Source organism: Taudactylus pleione, unplaced genomic scaffold, assembly GCF_031769625.1.
Source record: "Taudactylus pleione unplaced genomic scaffold, aTauple2 ptg000612l, whole genome shotgun sequence".
In the NCBI taxonomy this organism is placed as follows: Eukaryota; Metazoa; Chordata; class Amphibia; order Anura; family Myobatrachidae; genus Taudactylus; species Taudactylus pleione.
Genome location: NW_028285014.1, coordinates 1,007,291 through 1,026,772, shown reverse-complemented (window position 1 = coordinate 1,026,772; position 19,482 = coordinate 1,007,291). Strand labels below are relative to the sequence as shown.

Genomic DNA, 19,482 nt, shown 5'->3' with positions numbered 1-19,482 from the left:
TGTCAGAAGTGGGATTTGAACTCACGCCTCTTTATAGAGACCAGAATTCCCATTAACCAGAAGAGTAAAATCTTGAGTCTGGCGCCTTAGACCGCTCGGCCATCCTGACAAGCACATCAGTATGTCCAAACCTGCTGCCTGTTAGGGTTTATCATTTTACTATTTATATTTTTGATTGTGATTTTGACAAATAATTTGGACTTGTTGAAAAAGGGGTCACTAAATCAAGATCTTAGATTAATGCATTTCCTCTAAAAGCTATTTCTTAAATAACATTATTTAGGAAAAATGGCTCAAGCTAAAGTGTTATCCTTCAAAATTACTGTTGCCACCCTTTACTAAGGTCTTCATCCTAGCAGAACAGATTAGTTTGTCTTAGAAGTAAATTGTATATCACGTTATATGTAAAGTCTAAGAGCCTTAAAATACTTTCAATGCTAATTATTCTTCTGTTTTATGTTTAGATTACTGAACACTAAAAGAATGTTGTGCAAACAATATTTATTCTTCAAAGGAAGAGATGTACAAGAACACGAGGACATGCACTGAAACTGGAGGGAGGTAGACTTAGAGGAAATTTGAAGAAAAATGACTTCACAGAAAGGGTAGTTGATAAATAGAAAAGCCTCCCATCCGATGTTGTTGAAGCTAAACGGTGAAACAATTTAAACATGCTTGGGATAGGCATAAGAATATCCTTAAGAGAAATGTAAGGAGCAAATAGGGTTGAAGTTGCCAAAAGGATACATGAAAAGGAGCAGACTACGTGGGCCAAGTGGTTCTTATCTGCCATCAAATTCTGTTTCTATGTAATATATTATTTCAAAAGCCAATTTCTACATTAACTGAACTTTAGAATTTTAAAACTAATCATAGTGTCTTTATCATTTAAGAATAATTTAATTAATTTAACTGTAATGTAATTTGATCTTGATTGGAATGTAGATGGGAAAATTGATCAATTCTTAGGTGTTTAACAGTTTCTATGCCCTTTTATTCATTCAATCATTGCACTTCACATGGCTTAGAAATAAATGGGATCAAGATATCAATGTCTGGGAGAGGAAAGATTGAAAGACTGTGGATGTCCAGAGCATACTTTTCAATGTCGGTCATTTTGAGTCTAAAACATAACCAAACAGCATGAAAATATTGTCAGAAGTGGGATTTGAACCCATGCCTCTTTACAGAGACCAGAATTCCCATTAACTGAAAGAGTAGAATCTTGAGTCTGGCGCCTTAGACCACCTGGCCATTCTGACATGAACATCAGTATGTTCAAACCTGCTGCCTGTTAGGGTTTATCATTTTACTATTTATATTTTTGATTGTGATTTTGACACATAATTTGGACTTGTTGGAAAAGGGGTCATTAAATCAAGATCTTATATTAATGCATTTCCGCTAAAAGTTGTTCCTTAAATAACATTATTTAGGAAAAATGGCTCAAGCTAAAGTGTTATCCTTCAAAATCACTGTTGCCACCCTTTACTAAGGTCTTCATCCTAGCAGAACAGATTAGTTTGTCTTAGAAGTAAATTGTATATCACGTTATATGTAAAGTCTAAGAGCCTTAAAATACTTTCGATGCCAATTATTCTTGTGTTTTATGTTTAGATTACTGAATACTAAAAGAATGTTGTGCAAACGATACTTATTCTTCATAGGAAGAGATGTACAAGAACACGAGGACATGCACTGAAACTGGAGGGAGGTAGACTTAGAGGAAATTTGAAGAAAAATTACTTCACAGAAGGGTAGTTGATAAATAGAAAAGCCTCCCATCCGATGTTGTTGAAGCTAAATGGTGAAACAATTTAAACACGCTTGGGATAGGCATAAGAATATCCTTAAGAGAAATGTAAGGAGCAAATAGGGTTGAAGTTGCCTGAAGGATACATGAAAAGGAGCAGACTACGTGGGCCAAGTGGTTCTTATCTACCATCAAATTCTGTTTCTATGTAATACATTATTTCAATAGAAAATTTCTACATGAACTGAACTTTTGAATTTTAAAACTAATCATAGTGTCTTTATCATTTAAGAATAATTTAATTAATTTAATCTCTAATGTATTTTGATCTTGATTGGAATGTAGATGGGAAAATCTATCTATTCTTAGGTCTTTAACAGTTTCTATGCCCTTTAATTCATTCAATCATTGCACTTCACATTGCTTAGAAATAAATGGGATCAAGATATCAATGTCTGGGAGAGGAAAGATTGAAAGACTGTGGATGTCTTGAGCATACTTCTCAATGTCGGTCATTTTGAGTCTAAAACATAACCAAACAGCAAGAAAATATTGTCAGAAGAGGGATTTGAACCCACACCTCTTTACAGAGACCAGAATTCCCATTAACTGGAAGAGTAGAATCTTGAGTCTGGCGCCTTAGTCCGCTCGGCCATCCTGACAACCACATCAGTATGTCCAAACCTGCTGCCTGTTAGGGTTTATCATTTTACTATTTATATTTTTGATTGTGATTTTGACAAATAATTTGGACTTGTTGAAAAAGAGGTCATAAAATCAAGATCTTAGATTAATGCATTTCCTCTAAAAGCTGTTTCCTAAATAACATTATTTAGGAAAAAGGGCTCAAGCTAAAGTGTTATCCTTCAAAATTACTGTTGCCACCCTTTACTAAGGTCTTCATCCTAGCAGAACAGATTAGTTTGTCTTAGAAGTAAATTGTATATCACATTATATGTAAAGTCTAAGAGCCTTAAAATACTTTCGATGCAAATTATTCTTGTGTTTTATGTTAATATTACTGAATACTAAAAGAATGTTGTGCAAACAATACTTATTCTTCATAGGAAGAGATGTGCAAGAACACGAGGACATGCACTGAAACTGGAGGGAGGTAGACTTAGAGGAAATTTGAAGAAAAATTACTTCACAGAAAGGGTAGTTGATAAATAGAAAAGCCTCCCATCCGATGTTATTGAAGCTAAATGGTGAAACAATTTAAACACTCATGGGATAGGCATAATAATATCCTTAAGAGAAATGTAAGGAGCAAATAGGGTTGAAGTTGCCTGAAGGATACATGAAAAGGAGCAGACTACGTGGGCCAAGTGGTTCTTATCTGCCATCAAATTCTGTTTCTATGTAATATATTATTTCAATAGCCAATTTCTACATGAACTGAAATTTAGAATTTTAAAACTAATCATATTGTCTTTATCATTTAAGAATAATTTAATTAATTTACCTCTAATGTAATTTGATCTTGATTGGAGTGTAGATGGGAAAATTGATCAATTCTTAGGTCTTTAACAGTTTCTATGCCCTTTAATTTATACAATCATTGCGCTTCACATTGCAAGGAAATAATTGGGATCAAGATATCAATGTCTGGGAGAGGAAAGATTGAAAGACTGTGGATATCCTGAGCATACTTCTCAATGTCTGTCATTTTGAGTCTAAAACATAACCAAACAGCAAGAAAATATTGTCAGAAGTCAGATTTGAACTCACACTTCTTTACAGAGACCAGCATTCCCATTAACCAGAAGAGTAGAATCTTGAGTCTGGTGCCTTAGACCACTCGGCCATCCTGACAAGCACATCAGTATGTCCAAACCTGCTGCCTGTTAGGGTTTATCATTTTACTATTTATATTTTTGATTGTGATTTTGACAAATAATTTGGACTTGTTGAAAAAGGGGTCATTAAATCAAGATCTTAGATTAATGCATTTCCTCTAAAAGCTGTTTCTTAAATAACATTATTTAGGAAAAATGGCTCAAGCTAAAGTGTTATCCTTCAAAATTACTGTTGCCACACTTTACTAAGGTCTTCATCCTAGCAGAACAGATTAGTTTGTCTTAGAAGTAAATTGTATATCACATTATATGTAAGAGTCTAAGAGCCTTAAAATACTTTCGATGCCAATTATTCTTGTGTTTTATGTTTAGATTACTGAATACTAAAAGAATGTTGTGCAAACAATATTTATTCTTCAAAGGAAGAGATGTACAAGAACACGAGGACATGCACTGAAACTGGAGGGAGGTAGACTTAGAGGAAATTTGAAGAAAAATTACTTCACAGAAAGGGTAGTTGATAAATAGAAAAGCCTCCCATCCGATGTTGTTGAAGCTAAATGGTGAAAAATTTAAACACTCTTGGGATAGGCATAAGAATATCCTTAAGTGAAATGTATGGAGCAAATAGGGTTGAAGTTGCCTGAAGGATACATGAAAAGGAGCAGACTACGTGGGCCAAGTGGTTCTTATCTGCCATCAAATTCTGTTTCTATGAAATATATTATTTCAATAGCCAATTTCTACATTAACTGAACTTTAGAATTTTAAAACTAATCATATTGTCTTTATCATTTAAGAATAATTTAATTAATTTAACTCTAATGTAATTTGATCTTGATTGGAGTGTAGATGGGAAAATTGATCAATTCTTATGTCTTTAACAGCTTCTATGCCCTTTAATTCATACAATCATTGCGCTTCACATTGCAAGGAAATAAATGGGATCAAGATATCAATGTCTGGGAGAGGAAAGATTGAAAGACTGTGGACGTCCTGAGCATACTTCTCAATGTCTGTCATTTTGAGTCTAAAACATAACCAAAGAGCAAGAAAATATAGTCAGAAGTGGGATTTGAACCCACGCCTCTTTACAGAGACCAGAATTCCCATTAACTGGAAGAGTAGAATCTTGAGTCTGGTGACTTAGACCGCTTTGCCATCCTGCCAAGCACATCAGTATGTCCAAACCTGCTGCCTGTTAGGGTTTATCATTTTACTATTTATATTTTTGAGTGTGATTTTGACAAATAATTTGGACTTGTTGAAAAAGGGGTCATTAAATCAAGATCTTAGATTAATGCATTTCCTCTAAAAGCTGTTTCTTAAATAACATTATTTAGGAAAAATGGCTCAAGCTAAATTGTTATCCTTCAAAATTACTGTTGCCACCCTTTACTAAGGTCTTCATCCTAGCAGAACAGATTAGTTTGTCTTAGAAGTAAATTGTATATCACGTTATATGTTAAGTCTAAGAGCCTTAAAATACTTTTGATGTCAATTATTCTTGTGTTTTATGTTTAGATTACTGAATACTAAAAGAATGTTGTGCAAACAATATTTATTCTTCAAAGGAAGAGATGAACAAGAACACGAGGACATGCACTGAAACTGGAGAGAGGTAGACTTAGAGGAAATTTGAAGAAAAATTACTTCACAGAAAGGGTAGTTGATAAATAGAAAAGCCTCCCATCCGATGTTGTTGAAGCTAAATGGTGAAACAATTTAAATACTCTAGGAATAGGCATGAGAATATCCTTAAGATATATGTAAGGAGCAAATAGGGTTGAAGTTGTCTAAAGGATATATGAAAAGGAGAAGACTACATAGGCCAAGTGGTTATTATTTGCCATCAAATTCTTTTTCTATGTAATACATTATTTCAATAGACAGTTTCTACATGAACTGAACTTTACTTTTTTAAAACTAATCATAGTGTCTTTATCATTTAAGAATAATTTAATTAATTTGACTCTAATGTATTTTGATCTTGATTGGAATGTAGATGGGAAAATCGATCAATTCTTAGGTCTTTAACAGTTTCTATGCCCTTTAATTCATTCAATCATTGTGCTTCATATTGCTTAGAAATAAATGGGATCAAGATATCAATGTCTGGGAGAGGAAAGATTGAAAGACTGTGTATGTCCTGAGCATACTTCTCAATGTCGGCCATTTTGAGTTTAAAACATACCCAAAGAGCAAGAAAATATTGTCAGAAGTGTGATTTGCACCCACACCTCTTTACAGAGACCAGAATTCCCATTAACTTGAAGAGTAGACTCTTGAGTCTGGTGCTTTAGACCGCTCGGCCATCCTGACAAGCACATCAGTATGTCCAAACCTGCTGCCTCTTAGGGTTTATCATTTTACTATTTATATTTTTGAGTGTGATTTTGACAAATAATTTAGATTTGTTGAAAAAGGGGTCATTAAATCAAGATCTTAGATTAATGCATTCCTCTAAAAGCTGTTTCTTAAATAACATTATTTAGGAAAAATGGCTCAAGCTAAAGTGTTATCCTTCAAAATTACTGTTGCCACCCTTTACTAAGGTCTTCATCCTAGCAGAACAGATTAGTTTGTCTTAGAAATAAATTGTATATCACGTTATATGTTAAGTCTAAGAGCCTTAAAATACTTTCGATGTCAATTATTCTTGTGTTTTATGTTTAGATTACTGAACACTAAAAGAATGTTGTGCAAACAATATTTATTCTTCAAAGCAAGAGATGTACAAGAACACGAGGACAAGCACTGAAACTGGAGGGAGGTAGACTTAGAGGAAATTTGAAGAAAAATTACTTCACAGAAAGGGTAGTTGATAAATAGAAAAGCCTCCCATCCGATGTTATTGAAGCTAAATGGTGAGACATTTTAAACACTCTTGGGATAGGCATAATAATATCCTTAAGAGAAATGTAAGGAGCAAATAGGGTTGAAGTTGCCTAAAGGATACATGAAAAGGAGCAGACTACGTGGGCCAAGTGGTTCTTATCTGCCATCAAATTCTGTTTCTATGTAATATATTATTTCAATAGCCAATTTCTACATGAACTGAAATTTAGAATTTTAAAACTAATCATATTGTCTTTATCATTTAAGAATAATTTAATTAATTTAACTCTAATGTAATTTGATCTTGATTGGAGTGTAGATGGGAAAATTGATCAATTCTTAGGTCTTTAACAGTTTCTATGCCCTTTAATTTATACAATCATTGCGCTTCACATTGCAAGGAAATAATTGGGATCAAGATATCAATGTCTGGGAGAGGAAATATTGAAAGACTGTGGATGTCCTGAGCATACTTCTCAATGTCTGTCATTTTGAGTCTAAAACATAACCAAACAGCATGAAAATATTGTCAGAAGAGGGATTTGAACCCATGCCTCTTTACAGAGACCAGAATTCCCATTAACTGGAAGAGTAGAATCTTGAGTATGGCGCCTTAGACCACCTGGCCATTCTGACAAGAACATCAGTATGTTCAAACCTGCTGCCTGTTAGGGTTTATCATTTTACTATTTATATTTTTGATTGTGATTTTGACACATAATTTGGACTTGTTGGAAAAGGGGTCATTAAATCCAGATCTTATATTAATGCATTTCCGCTAAAAGTTGTTCCTTAAATAACATTATTTAGGAAAAATGGCTCAAGCTAAAGTGTTATCCTTCAAAATCACTGTTGCCACCCTTTACTAAGGTCTTCATCCTAGCAGAACAGATTAGTTTGTCTTAGAAGTAAATTGTATATCACGTTATATGTAAAGTCTAAGAGCCTTAAAATACTTTCGATGCCAATTATTCTTGTGTTTTATGTTTAGATTACTGAATACTAAAAGAATGTTGTGCAAACGATACTTATTCTTCATAGGAAGAGATGTACAAGAACACGAGGACATGCACTGAAACTGGAGGGAGGTAGACTTAGAGGAAATTTGAAGAAAAATTACTTCACAGAAGGGTAGTTGATAAATAGAAAAGCCTCCCATCCGATGTTGTTGAAGCTAAATGGTGAAACAATTTAAACACGCTTGGGATAGGCATAAGAATATCCTTAAGAGAAATGTAAGGAGCAAATAGGGTTGAAGTTGCCTGAAGGATACATGAAAAGGAGCAGACTACGTGGGCCAAGTGGTTCTTATCTACCATCAAATTCTGTTTCTATGTAATACATTATTTCAATAGAAAATTTCTACATGAACTGAACTTTTGAATTTTAAAACTAATCATAGTGTCTTTATCATTTAAGAATAATTTAATTAATTTAATCTCTAATGTATTTTGATCTTGATTGGAATGTAGATGGGAAAATCTATCTATTCTTAGGTCTTTAACAGTTTCTATGCCCTTTAATTCATTCAATCATTGCACTTCACATTGCTTAGAAATAAATGGGATCAAGATATCAATGTCTGGGAGAGGAAAGATTGAAAGACTGTGGATGTCCTGAGCATACTTCTCAATGTCGGTCATTTTGAGTCTAAAACATAACCAAACAGCAAGAAAATATTGTCAGAAGAGGGATTTGAACCCACGCCTCTTTACAGAGACCAGAATTCCCATTAACTGGAAGAGTAGAATCTTGAGTCTGGCGCCTTAGTCCGCTCGGCCATCCTGACAACCACATCAGTATGTCCAAACCTGCTGCCTGTTGGGGTTTATCATTTTACTATTTATATTTTTGCTTGTGATTTTGACAAATAATTTGGACTTGTTGAAAAAGAGGTCATAAAATCAAGATCTTAGATTAATGCATTTCCTCTAAAAGCTGTTTCCTAAATAACATTATTTAGGAAAAAGGGCTCAAGCTAAAGTGTTATCCTTCAAAATTACTGTTGCCACCCTTTACTAAGGTCTTCATCCTAGCAGAACAGATTAGTTTGTCTTAGAAGTAAATTGTATATCACATTATATGTAAAGTCTAAGAGCCTTAAAATACTTTCGATGCAAATTATTCTTGTGTTTTATGTTAATATTACTGAATACTAAAAGAATGTTGTGCAAACAATACTTATTCTTCATAGGAAGAGATGTGCAAGAACACGAGGACATGCACTGAAACTGGAGGGAGGTAGACTTAGAGGAAATTTGAAGAAAAATTACTTCACAGAAAGGGTAGTTGATAAATAGAAAAGCCTCCCATGTGATGTTATTGAAGCTAAATGGTGAAACAATTTAAACACTCATGGGAAAGGCATAAGAATATCCTTAAGAGAAATGTATGGAGCAAATAGGGTTGAAGTTGCCTGAAGGATACATGAAAAGGAGCAGATTACGTGGGCCAAGTGGTTCTTATCTGCCATCAAATTCTGTTTCTATGAAATATATTATTTCAATAGCCAATTTCTACATTAACTGAACTTTAGAATTTTAAAACTAATCATATTGTCTTTATCATTTAAGAATAATTTAATTAATTTAACTCTAATGTAATTTGATCTTGATTGGAGTGTAGATGGGAAAATTGATCAATTCTTATGTCTTTAACAGCTTCTATGCCCTTTAATTCATACAATCATTGCGCTTCACATTGCAAGGAAATAAATGGGATCAAGATATCAATGTCTGGGAGAGGAAAGATTGAAAGACTGTGGACGTCCTGAGCATACTTCTCAATGTCTGTCATTTTGAGTCTAAAACATAACCAAAGAGCAAGAAAATATTGTCAGAAGTGGGATTTGAACTCACGCCTCTTTATAGAGACCAGAATTCCCATTAACCAGAAGAGTAAAATCTTGAGTCTAGCACCTTAGACCGCTCGGCCATCCTGACAAGCACATCAGTATGTCCAAACCTGCTGCCTATTAGGGTTTATCATTTTACTATTTATATTTTTGATTGTGATTTTGACAAATAATTTGGACTTGTTGAAAAAGGGGTCATTAAATCAAGATCTTAGATTAATGCATTTCCTCTAAAAGCTGTTTCTTAAGTAACATTATTTAGGAAAAATGGCTCAAGCTAAAGTGTTATCCTTCAAAATTACTGTTGCCACCCTTTACTAAGGTCTTCATCCTAGCAGAACAGATTAGTTTGTCTTAGAAGTAAATTGTATATCACGTTATATGTAAAGTCTAAGAGCCTTAAAATACTTTCAATGCTAATTATTCTTCTGTTTTATGTTTAGATTACTGAACACTAAAAGAATGTTGTGCAAACAATATTTATTCTTCAAAGGAAGAGATGTACAAGAACACGAGGACATGCACTGAAACTGGAGGAAGGTAGACTTAGAGGAAATTTGAAGAAAAATTACTTCACAGAAGGGTAGTTGATAAATAGAAAAGCCTCCCATCCGATGTTGTTGAAGCTAAATGGTGAAACAATTTAAACACGCTTGGGATAGGCATAAGAATATCCTTAAGAGAAATGTAAGGAGCAAATAGGGTTGAAGTTGCCTGAAGGATACATGAAAAGGAGCAGACTACGTGGGCCAAGTGGTTCTTATCTACCATCAAATTCTGTTTCTATGTAATACATTATTTCAATAGAAAATTTCTACATGAACTGAACTTTTGAATTTTAAAACTAATCATAGTGTCTTTATCATTTAAGAATAATTTAATTAATTTAATCTCTAATGTATTTTGATCTTGATTGGAATGTAGATGGGAAAATCTATCTATTCTTAGGTCTTTAACAGTTTCTATGCCCTTTAATTCATTCAATCATTGCACTTCACATTGCTTAGAAATAAATGGGATCAAGATATCAATGTCTGGGAGAGGAAAGATTGAAAGACTGTGGATGTCCTGAGCATACTTCTCAATGTCGGTCATTTTGAGTCTAAAACATAACCAAACAGCAAGAAAATATTGTCAGAAGAGGGATTTGAACCCACGCCTCTTTACAGAGACCAGAATTCCCATTAACTGGAAGAGTAGAATCTTGAGTCTGGCGCCTTAGTCCGCTCGGCCATCCTGACAACCACATCAGTATGTCCAAACCTGCTGCCTGTTAGGGTTTATCATTTTACTATTTATATTTTTGATTGTGATTTTGACAAATAATTTGGACTTGTTGAAAAAGAGGTCATAAAATCAAGATCTTAGATTAATGCATTTCCTCTAAAAGCTGTTTCCTAAATAACATTATTTAGGAAAAAGGGCTCAAGCTAAAGTGTTATCCTTCAAAATTACTGTTGCCACCCTTTACTAAGGTCTTCATCCTAGCAGAACAGATTAGTTTGTCTTAGAAGTAAATTGTATATCACATTATATGTAAAGTCTAAGAGCCTTAAAATACTTTCGATGCAAATTATTCTTGTGTTTTATGTTAATATTACTGAATACTAAAAGAATGTTGTGCAAACAATACTTATTCTTCATAGGAAGAGATGTGCAAGAACACGAGGACATGCACTGAAACTGGAGGGAGGTAGACTTAGAGGAAATTTGAAGAAAAATTACTTCACAGAAAGGGTAGTTGATAAATAGAAAAGCCTCCCATCCGATGTTATTGAAGCTAAATGGTGAAACAATTTAAACACTCATGGGAAAGGCATACGAATATCCTTAAGAGAAATGTAAGGAGCAAATAGGGTTGAAGTTGCCAAAAGGATACATGAAAAGGAGCAGACTACGTGGGCCAAGTGGTTCTTATCTGCCATCAAATTCTGTTTCTATGTAATATATTATTTCAAAAGCCAATTTCTACATTAACTGAACTTTAGAATTTTAAAACTAATCATAGTGTCTTTATCATTTAAGAATAATTTAATTAATTTAACTCTAATGTAATTTGATCTTGATTGGAATGTAGATGGGAAAATCTATCTATTCTTAGGTGTTTAACAGTTCTATGCCCTTTTATTCATTCAATCATTGCACTTCACATGGCTTAGAAATAAATGGGATCAAGATATCAATGTCTGGGAGAGGAAAGATTGAAAGACTGTGGATGTCCAAAGCATACTTTTCAATGTCGGTCATTTTGAGTCTAAAACATAACCAAACAGCATGGAAATATTGTCAGAAGTGGGATTTGAACCCATGCCTCTTTACAGAGACCAGAATTCCCATTAACTGGAAGAGTAGAATCTTGAGTCTGGCGCCTTAGACCGCTCAGCCATTCTGACAAGAACATCAGTATGTTCAAACCTGCTGCCTGTTAGGGTTTATCATTTTACTATTTATATTTTTGATTGTGATTTTGACAAATAATTTGGACTTGTTGAAAAAGAGGTCATAAAATCAAGATCTTAGATTAATGCATTTCCTCTAAAAGCTGTTTCCTAAATAACATTATTTAGGAAAAAGGGCTCAAGCTAAAGTGTTATCCTTCAAAATTACTGTTGCCACCCTTTACTAAGGTCTTCATCCTAGCAGAACAGATTAGTTTGTCTTAGAAGTAAATTGTATATCACATTATATGTAAAGTCTAAGAGCCTTAAAATACTTTCGATGCAAATTATTCTTGTGTTTTATGTTAATATTACTGAATACTAAAAGAATGTTGTGCAAACAATACTTATTCTTCATAGGAAGAGATGTGCAAGAACACGAGGACATGCACTGAAACTGGAGGGAGGTAGACTTAGAGGAAATTTGAAGAAAAATTACTTCACAGAAAGGGTAGTTGATAAATAGAAAAGCCTCCCATCCGATGTTATTGAAGCTAAATGGTGAAACAATTTAAACACTCATGGGATAGGCATAATAATATCCTTAAGAGAAATGTAAGGAGCAAATAGGGTTGAAGTTGCCTAAAGGATACATGAAAAGGAGCAGACTACGTGGGCCAAGTGGTTCTTATCTGCCATCAAATTCTGTTTCTATGTAATATATTATTTCAATAGCCAATTTCTACATGAACTGAAATTTAGAATTTTAAAACTAATCATATTGTCTTTATCATTTAAGAATAATTTAATTAATTTAACTCTAATGTAATTTGATCTTGATTGGAGTGTAGATGGGAAAATTGATCAATTCTTATGTCTTTAACAGCTTCTATGCCCTTTAATTCATACAATCATTGCGCTTCACATTGCAAGGAAATAAATGGGATCAAGATATCAATGTCTGGGAGAGGAAAGATTGAAAGACTGTGGACGTCCTGAGCATACTTCTCAATGTCTGTCATTTTGAGTCTAAAACATAACCAAAGAGCAAGAAAATATTGTCAGAAGTGGGATTTGAACTCACGCCTCTTTATAGAGACCAGAATTCCCATTAACCAGAAGAGTAAAATCTTGAGTCTGGCACCTTAGACCGCTCGGCCATCCTGACAAGCACATCAGTATGTCCAAACCTGCTGCCTATTAGGGTTTATCATTTTACTATTTATATTTTTGATTGTGATTTTGACAAATAATTTGGACTTGTTGAAAAAGGGGTCATTAAATCAAGATCTTAGATTAATGCATGTCCTCTAAAAGCTGTTTCTTAAGTAACATTATTTAGGAAAAATGGCTCAAGCTAAAGTGTTATCCTTCAAAATTACTGTTGCCACCCTTTACTAAGGTCTTCATCCTAGCAGAACAGATTAGTTTGTCTTAGAAGTAAATTGTATATCACGTTATATGTAAAGTCTAAGAGCCTTAAAATACTTTCGATGCAAATTATTCTTGTGTTTTATGTTAATATTACTGAATACTAAAAGAATGTTGTGCAAACAATACTTATTCTTCATAGGAAGAGATGTGCAAGAACACGAGGACATGCACTGAAACTGGAGGGAGGTAGACTTAGAGGAAATTTGAAGAAAAATTACTTCACAGAAGGGTAGTTGATAAATAGAAAAGCCTCCCATCCGATGTTGTTGAAGCTAAATGGTGAAACAATTTAAACACGCTTGGGATAGGCATAAGAATATCCTTAAGAGAAATGTAAGGAGCAAATAGGGTTGAAGTTGCCTGAAGGATACATGAAAAGGAGCAGACTACGTGGGCCAAGTGGTTCTTATCTACCATCAAATTCTGTTTCTATGTAATACATTATTTCAATAGAAAATTTCTACATGAACTGAACTTTTGAATTTTAAAACTAAGCATAGTGTCTTTATCATTTAAGAATAATTTAATTAATTTAATCTCTAATGTATTTTGATCTTGATTGGAATGTAGATGGGAAAATCTATCTATTCTTAGGTCTTTAACAGTTTCTATGCCCTTTAATTCATTCAATCATTGCACTTCACATTGCTTAGAAATAAATGGGATCAAGATATCAATGTCTGGGAGAGGAAAGATTTAAAGACTGTGGATGTCCTGAGCATACTTCTCAATGTCGGTCATTTTGAGTCTAAAACATAACCAAACAGCAAGAAAATATTGTCAGAAGAGGGATTTGAACCCACGCCTCTTTACAGAGACCAGAATTCCCATTAACTGGAAGAGTAGAATCTTGAGTCTGGCGCCTTAGTCCGCTCGGCCATCCTGACAACCACATCAGTATGTCCAAACCTGCTGCCTGTTAGGGTTTATCATTTTACTATTTATATTTTTGATTGTGATTTTGACAAATAATTTGGACTTGTTGAAAAAGAGGTCATAAAATCAAGATCTTAGATTAATGCATTTCCTCTAAAAGCTGTTTCCTAAATAACATTATTTAGGAAAAAGGGCTCAAGCTAAAGTGTTATCCTTCAAAATTACTGTTGCCACCCTTTACTAAGGTCTTCATCCTAGCAGAACAGATTAGTTTGTCTTAGAAGTAAATTGTATATCACATTATATGTAAAGTCTAAGAGCCTTAAAATACTTTCGATGCAAATTATTCTTGTGTTTTATGTTAATATTACTGAATACTAAAAGAATGTTGTGCAAACAATACTTATTCTTCATAGGAAGAGATGTGCAAGAACACGAGGACATGCACTGAAACTGGAGGGAGGTAGACTTAGAGGAAATTTGAAGAAAAATTACTTCACAGAAAGGGTAGTTGATAAATAGAAAAGCCTCCCATCCGATGTTATTGAAGCTAAATGGTGAAACAATTTAAACACTCATGGGAAAGGCATAAGAATATCCTTAAGAGAAATGTAAGGAGCAAATAGGGTTGAAGTTGCCAAAAGGATACATGAAAAGGAGCAGACTACGTGGGCCAAGTGGTTCTTATCTGCCATCAAATTCTGTTTCTATGTAATATATTATTTCAAAAGCCAATTTCTACATTAACTGAACTTTAGAATTTTAAAACTAATCATAGTGTCTTTATCATTTAAGAATAATTTAATTAATTTAACTCTAATGTAATTTGATCTTGATTGGAATGTAGATGGGAAAATCTATCTATTCTTAGGTGTTTAACAGTTTCTATGCCCTTTTATTCATTCAATCATTGCACTTCACATGGCTTAGAAATAAATGGGATCAAGATATCAATGTCTGGGAGAGGAAAGATTGAAAGACTGTGGATGTCCAAAGCATACTTTTCAATGTCGGTCATTTTGAGTCTAAAACATAACCAAACAGCATGAAAATATTGTCAGAAGTGGGATTTGAACCCATGCCTCTTTACAGAGACCAGAATTCCCATTAACTGGAAGAGTAGAATCTTGAGTCTGGCGCCTTAGACCACTCGGCCATTCTGACAAGAACATCAGTATGTTCAAACCTGCTGCCTGTTAGGGTTTATCATTTTACTCTTTATATTTTTGATTGTGATTTTGACACATAATTTGGACTTGTTGGAAAAGGGGTCATTAAATCAAGATCTTATATTAATGCATTTCCGCTAAAAGTTGTTCCTTAAATAACATTATTTAGGAAAAATGGCTCAAGCTAAAGTGTTATCCTTCAAAATTACTGTTGCCACACTTTACTAAGGTCTTCATCCTAGCAGAACAGATTAGTTTGTCTTAGAAGTAAATTGTATATCACATTATATGTAAAGTCTAAGAGCCTTAAAATACTTTCGATGCAAATTATTCTTGTGTTTTATGTTAATATTACTGAATACTAAAAGAATGTTGTGCAAACAATACTTATTCTTCATAGGAAGAGATGTGCAAGAACACGAGGACATGCACTGAAACTGGAGGGAGGTAGACTTAGAGGAAATTTGAAGAAAAATTACTTCACAGAAAGGGTAGTTGATAAATAGAAAAGCCTCCCATCCGATGTTATTGAAGCTAAATGGTGAAACAATTTAAACACTCATGGGATAGGCATAAGAATATCCTTAAGAGAAATGTATGGAGCAAATAGGGTTGAAGTTGCCTGAAGGATACATGAAAAGGAGCAGACTACGTGGGCCAAGTGGTTCTTATCTGCCATCAAATTCTGTTTCTATGAAATATATTATTTCAATAGCCAATTTCTACATTAAATGAACTTTAGAATTTTAAAACTAATCATATTGTCTTTATCATTTAAGAATAATTTAATTAATTTAACTCTAATGTAATTTGATCTTGATTGGAGTGTAGATGGGAAAATTGATCAATTCTTATGTCTTTAACAGCTTCTATGCCCTTTAATTCATACAATCATTGCGCTTCACATTGCAAGGAAATAAATGGGATCAAGATATCAATGTCTGGGAGAGGAAAGATTGAAAGACTGTGGACGTCCTGAGCATACTTCTCAATGTCTGTCATTTTGAGTCTAAAACATAACCAAAGAGCAAGAAAATATTGTCAGAAGTGGGATTTGAACTCACGCCTCTTTATAGAGACCAGAATTCCCATTAACCAGAAGAGTAAAATCTTGAGTCTGGCGCCTTAGACCGCTCGGCCATCCTGACAAGCACATCAGTATGTCCAAACCTGCTGCCTGTTAGGGTTTATCATTTTACTATTTATATTTTTGATTGTGATTTTGACAAATAATTTGGACTTGTTGAAAAAGGGGTCACTAAATCAAGATCTTAGATTAATGCATTTCCTCTAAAAGCTATTTCTTAAATAACATTATTTAGGAAAAATGGCTCAAGCTAAAGTGTTATCCTTCAAAATTACTGTTGCCACCCTTTACTAAGGTCTTCATCCTAGCAGAACAGATTAGTTTGTCTTAGAAGTAAATTGTATATCACGTTATATGTAAAGTCTAAGAGCCTTAAAATACTTTCAATGCTAATTATTCTTCTGTTTTATGTTTAGATTACTGAACACTAAAAGAATGTTGTGCAAACAATATTTATTCTTCAAAGGAAGAGATGTACAAGAACACGAGGACATGCACTGAAACTGGAGGGAGGTAGACTTAGAGGAAATTTGAAGAAAAATGACTTCACAGAAAGGGTAGTTGATAAATAGAAAAGCCTCCCATCCGATGTTGTTGAAGCTAAATGATGAAACAATTTAAACATGCTTGGGATAGGCATAAGAATATCCTTAAGAGAAATGTAAGGAGCAAATAGGGTTGAAGTTGCCAAAAGGATACATGAAAAGGAGCAGACTACGTGGGCCAAGTGGTTCTTATCTGCCATCAAATTCTGTTTCTATGTAATACATTATTTCAATAGAAAATTTCTACATGAACTGAACTTTTGAATTTTAAAACTAAGCATAGTGTCTTTATCATTTAAGAATAATTTAATTAATTTAATCTCTAATGTATTTTGATCTTGATTGGAATGTAGATGGGAAAATCTATCTATTCTTAGGTCTTTAACAGTTTCTATGCCCTTTAATTCATTCAATCATTGCACTTCACATTGCTTAGAAATAAATGGGATCAAGATATCAATGTCTGGGAGAGGAAAGATTTAAAGACTGTGGATGTCCTGAGCATACTTCTCAATGTCGGTCATTTTGAGTCTAAAACATAACCAAACAGCAAGAAAATATTGTCAGAAGAGGGATTTGAACCCACGCCTCTTTACAGAGACCAGAATTCCCATTAACTGGAAGAGTAGAATCTTGAGTCTGGCGCCTTAGTCCGCTCGGCCATCCTGACAACCACATCAGTATGTCCAAACCTGCTGCCTGTTAGGGTTTATCATTTTACTATTTATATTTTTGATTGTGATTTTGACAAATAATTTGGACTTGTTGAAAAAGAGGTCATAAAATCAAGATCTTAGATTAATGCATTTCCTCTAAAAGCTGTTTCCTAAATAACATTATTTAGGAAAAAGGGCTCAAGCTAAAGTGTTATCCTTCAAAATTACTGTTGCCACCCTTTACTAAGGTCTTCATCCTAGCAGAACAGATTAGTTTGTCTTAGAAGTAAATTGTATATCACATTATATGTAAAGTCTAAGAGCCTTAAAATACTTTCGATGCAAATTATTCTTGTGTTTTATGTTAATATTACTGAATACTAAAAGAATGTTGTGCAAACAATACTTATTCTTCATAGGAAGAGATGTGCAAGAACACGAGGACATGCACTGAAACTGGAGGGAGGTAGACTTAGAGGAAATTTGAAGAAAAATTACTTCACAGAAAGGGTAGTTGATAAATAGAAAAGCCTCCCATCCGATGTTATTGAAGCTAAATGGTGAAACAATTTAAACACTCATGGGAAAGGCATAAGAATATCCTTAAGAGAAATGTAAGGAGCAAATAGGGTTGAAGTTGCCAAAAGGATACATGAAAAGGAGCAGACTACGTGGGCCAAGTGGTTCTTATCTGCCATCAAATTCTGTTTCTATGTAATATATTATTTCAAAAGCCAATTTCTACATTAACTGAACTTTAGAATTTTAAAACTAATCATAGTGTCTTTATCATTTAAGAATAATTTAATTAATTTAACTCTAATGTAATTTGATCTTGATTGGAATGTAGATGGGAAAATCTATCTATTCTTAGGTGTTTAACAGTTTCTATGCCCTTTTATTCATTCAATCATTGCACTTCACATGGCTTAGAAATAAATGGGATCAAGATATCAATGTCTGGGAGAGGAAAGATTGAAAGACTGTGGATGTCCAAAGCATACTTTTCAATGTCGGTCATTTTGAGTCTAAAACATAACCAAACAGCATGAAAATATTGTCAGAAGTGGGATTTGAACCCATGCCTCTTTACAGAGACCAGAATTCCCATTAACTGGAAGAGTAGAATCTTGAGTCTGGCGCCTTAGACCACTCGGCCATTCTGACAAGAACATCAGTATGTTCAAACCTGCTGCCTGTTAGGGTTTATCATTTTACTCTTTATATTTTTGATTGTGATTTTGACACATAATTTGGACTTGTTGGAAAAGGGGTCATTAAATCAAGATCTTATATTAATGCATTTCCGCTAAAAGTTGTTCCTTAAATAACATTATTTAGGAAAAATGGCTCAAGCTAAAGTGTTATCCTTCAAAATTACTGTTGCCACACTTTACTAAGGTCTTCATCCTAGCAGAACAGATTAGTTTGTCTTAGAAGTAAATTGTATATCACATTATATGTAAAGTCTAAGAGCCTTAAAATACTTTCGATGCAAATTATTCTTGTGTTTTATGTTAATATTACTGAATACTAAAAGAATGTTGTGCAAACAATACTTATTCTTCATAGGAAGAGATGTGCAAGAACACGAGGACATGCACTGAAACTGGAGGGAGGTAGACTTAGAGGAAATTTGAAGAAAAATTACTTCACAGAAAGGGTAGTTGATAAATAGAAAAGCCTCCCATCCGATGTTATTGAAGCTAAATGGTGAAACAATTTAAACACTCATGGGATAGGCATAAGAATATCCTTAAGAGAAATGTATGGAGCAAATAGGGTTGAAGTTGCCTGAAGGATACATGAAAAGGAGCAGACTACGTGGGCCAAGTGGTTCTTATCTGCCATCAAATTCTGTTTCTATGAAATATATTATTTCAATAGCCAATTTCTACATTAAATGAACTTTAGAATTTTAAAACTAATCATATTGTCTTTATCATTTAAGAATAATTTAATTAATTTAACTCTAATGTAATTTGATCTTGATTGGAGTGTAGATGGGAAAATTGATCAATTCTTATGTCTTTAACAGCTTCTATGCCCTTTAATTCATACAATCATTGCGCTTCACATTGCAAGGAAATAAA

General features: G+C 33.7%; 4 non-coding genes across 4 annotated transcripts; all 4 read right to left on the bottom strand.

Moving 5' to 3' along the window:
* On the bottom strand, nt 1-109 carry TRNAL-CAA (transfer RNA leucine (anticodon CAA)). Its single transcript has 2 exons — nt 72-109; nt 1-46 (listed from the first exon to the last, which is right to left on the bottom strand). It is a non-coding gene; the product is annotated as a tRNA-Leu (tRNA).
* Nucleotides 110-14,987: 14,878 nt separating this feature from the next.
* Nucleotides 14,988-15,096, bottom strand: TRNAL-CAA (transfer RNA leucine (anticodon CAA)). The gene is made up of 2 exons: nt 15,059-15,096; nt 14,988-15,033 (listed from the first exon to the last, which is right to left on the bottom strand). It is a non-coding gene; the product is annotated as a tRNA-Leu (tRNA).
* A 1,044-nt stretch (nt 15,097-16,140) lies between these two features.
* Nucleotides 16,141-16,249, bottom strand: TRNAL-CAA (transfer RNA leucine (anticodon CAA)). The gene is made up of 2 exons: nt 16,212-16,249; nt 16,141-16,186 (listed from the first exon to the last, which is right to left on the bottom strand). It is a non-coding gene; the product is annotated as a tRNA-Leu (tRNA).
* A 2,198-nt stretch (nt 16,250-18,447) lies between these two features.
* Nucleotides 18,448-18,556, bottom strand: TRNAL-CAA (transfer RNA leucine (anticodon CAA)). The gene is made up of 2 exons: nt 18,519-18,556; nt 18,448-18,493 (listed from the first exon to the last, which is right to left on the bottom strand). It is a non-coding gene; the product is annotated as a tRNA-Leu (tRNA).
* Nucleotides 18,557-19,482: the final 926 nt, after the last annotated feature.